Consider the following 3,389-nt stretch of genomic DNA (forward strand, 5'->3'; position numbering starts at 1 on the left):
CCCCACCTTTCCTAATGTCTTACATTTTGTCCTGATTTTCTATATATAACTATGGGTGTTCTCTTACTTTCATGTGTTTTTCTATGACTCATTTTTCTAAATTTTTTTGTATTGGCTTCTCCTGTTTACTTTCCTACAATTTATTTAAATTTCCTGCAAACATATAATGCTTTATGATGTTAATCATGTGGTGGTAGCAGAGGCCTAGGTATGCATTTATATTTTATGCAATGCAATTTTACTTATTTACTTTACAACATTTTATTTCTCGTGTTTATTTGCTTTACCTGCTAAAGTATATTAAAACTGAAAAATACGAAAAACATGTTTTTCCAAATTAAAATAATAAATTTTCAAAATAAAACAAAAAAAGCATAATATGTCCTTTTAAATTTACGAAAGTCCCTTGGATGAGGTAAATTATGGTTTCTAACGAGAAATCCCCAGTTTCAATGAGCTTAACAACTCATTGAGACTAAGTAAATTCAAGAAAAAATAGTGGTACCAGAATGCGGGAACCGTGGGATCCTAACCATGTCACTCTAATCAACTTTAACCCACCCCATAATACTTAAACAACAAAATCAAACATTGAAACATACATGGAAAAACCTTTTGAACCACAGACTTTAAGACCGCCTATTAGACAAGGAGCTTGTAGCGAACCCCATGGATAACATGATAAGGATGTACAAATAAACTTCAAGAGAGCAACTAGATTTACAACAACAATCTTTCCTTAAAATTAAAAAACAAGTCATCAGATACACCAAAATAATTTACTGTTTTAAATAACTATTTTATGCTTATTTTTTGTGATATTGCACTTTAAAGAAGGGTATTTTTGTGTTCTTGTTGCAGGTATATCATTTTTAGGCATTTGGAGCAAAAATCGCAAAAAGGACAAAATTTGGAGCAAAAAGAGCCAATTTTGGATTCTTGTGCATCATGCGCTAGATTGGTGCATGAAGCACCAAAATCTAGAGAGTTGGCGCATGATGAACTAGTTCTACACACCTCTTAGAGTGATTAAATGCATCTAGACACTTTAAAAGATTCTTTTATGAAGGGATATGACTCTTGGATCAAATGATGCATCTTTTGAATTCAAAAGAGTTGACTTTTAGAAGGAATTTTGGAGGGAATTTTGATTTCTTCTCCAAAGGAGGTAGCCCAAAATAAAATAAGAAGACATGAAGAACTTCTACGGGGGATGAAAAAGAGAGAAGCTTTTTGGTGGGTGGCGTGAGAGTTAGAGAGAGAGAAAAGGAGATTTTCTTCTAGGTTTGTAAGAGGAGGGGGAAGGTGAGATATTTCTTCTTCATTACATTTCTAAGAGAGAATTGGGAGTGATTATAAAGAGAGAAATGATTGGAGAGAACTTCTAGGGATTTTCTTGAGAAGGAATGTGAGATAAGTTCTATTTTTATTTCTTTTATTTTGTAAACTTAGTTTTATACATTTTTATATATTAAATTTGTGTTTTATCGTATCTTTCTCATAAATTCTTAATAGTCTTCTTTATCCTTCTCCTTACTTTGAAGATATGGTTTTTTGATGAATAGGTTTTAAATGATAATAATTTGTGATGGTTTGAACTCCAATCTTCATTTACTTCTCGATTTGGCATATTGAAATGTAAGAACTTGTTGAGAGACATATCTTCTTAAATGAGATATAATTTCTAAAACATAGGGAGAATCACATTTGATTTCATGGGAGAGTTTGTCATCCATGGGATTGGGTGCAAATAAATAACAAAAACATATTTTTGTTGCATGTAGAATTGGAGATTTTAAGGTGGCAGATAAAACCCCCAATTTGGTTTAGTTGATTGGAAACTAATGTGAGATTGTTAGCCCATAGGGGAGGAAGTACTGGGAGCTCTGGAGTGGCAGCCAGCATCCTCCCAGCCTAATTACATAATTAGGGACCAAACTCTGAATTAGTCAATGTTCTTTATAACACTCGAAAGAGGGTAAAGAATAGGATTACTCCTATTTGGCATAAAATAATTTTTATATATATCTTCAAATGATTTTAATTTCATCACAAACCATATACTCATTGTAAAGGGGAATGATGCTTTCTTAAATTTGAACTTTCCATCACAACAAGAACTTTGCTTAATTTTCATAATTTTATTTCTAAAAATTTAGTATTTAGTTTAGTTTAATTTCTGTAATCTTACATCAGGATTTTAATTAGCATTACCTAAGTAGTCAATTTTAAAATATCGCACTTTACTTTTATTTTTTGTTTTTATTATAAAATAATTTCCAAAATTTAGTTTAGGATTTTTCAACTTCCCTGTGGGATCGATATCTAGGACTAAATTAGAGCTCTTTATTACTTGCACGATACGTATACTTGCATTGATATTTAGAGGAGATTTGGCAGTTTAAAAACAGAGTTTTAAAGGATAAATTATATTTATAAAAAGAATTTTTTTAGGATTATATTGCATATTTGTTATAAATCTGCCTGCATCAAGTTTTTGGCATCGTTAAGTGGTGTCAACTTCATAAATATTTACATATGCAAATCTCCTGTGTCAAGTTTTTGGCGTCATTGTTGGGGAAGTAACTAAAAATATTAGTATTTTATTTTATTTTATTTATTTATTTATTAAAAAAAGAAAGTGTATGTTTGTAGTTTAGTTGGAACATTTTCTTATTTTAGTGTGTGCTTACTTTTAATTACTTGTTTTTCTCAATTTATGCGTAGTGTAAGATCTGAAAATTTAGTACCTTACGAATCTGAGTTAGAAAGAACTATTAGAAAAATTCAAAAGCAACAAAAAGAGAAAGATCAGTTTAGCAAAATGACTTGCAATTTAAACAATGTTGGAAATGAAAATGAACATCATCAAAGACTTTTAAAAGATTATGTGAATCCTACAACAGATGAAATTCATTTGAGTATTCAAAATCATGTTGTAGTTGCCAATTCATTTGAACTTAAACCTGTTATTATCCAAATGGTACAAAACAATCAGTTTGGAGGAACGCATACTAAAGATCTTAATTTACACATTGCTAATTTTTAAGAATAGTGTGCTATATTTAAATATGATGGAGTGTCAAATGAGGCCGCCAAACATAGACATTTTCCTTTTTCACAAAGGGATAAAGCTAAGATGTGATTAAACTCACTAGCACCTGGATCTATCAGAACATGGGTAGAGTTATTCACAAAAAATACTTATCAAAATATTTCCCACCTTCAAAATCTACTAAGCATAGAAATGATATCACATCTTTTTATTAGTTTAAAAGGGAATTGACCAAAGGAAAATATGTTGAGATTTTCATACCAATTTTACACTAATTTTGACGATATTGCACTTTAAAGAAATGTATTTTTGATGTTTTGTTGTAGCTATGTTG

Source organism: Phalaenopsis equestris, unplaced genomic scaffold, assembly GCF_001263595.1.
Source record: "Phalaenopsis equestris unplaced genomic scaffold, ASM126359v1 Scaffold001340, whole genome shotgun sequence".
Taxonomy (NCBI): Eukaryota; Viridiplantae; Streptophyta; class Magnoliopsida; order Asparagales; family Orchidaceae; genus Phalaenopsis; species Phalaenopsis equestris.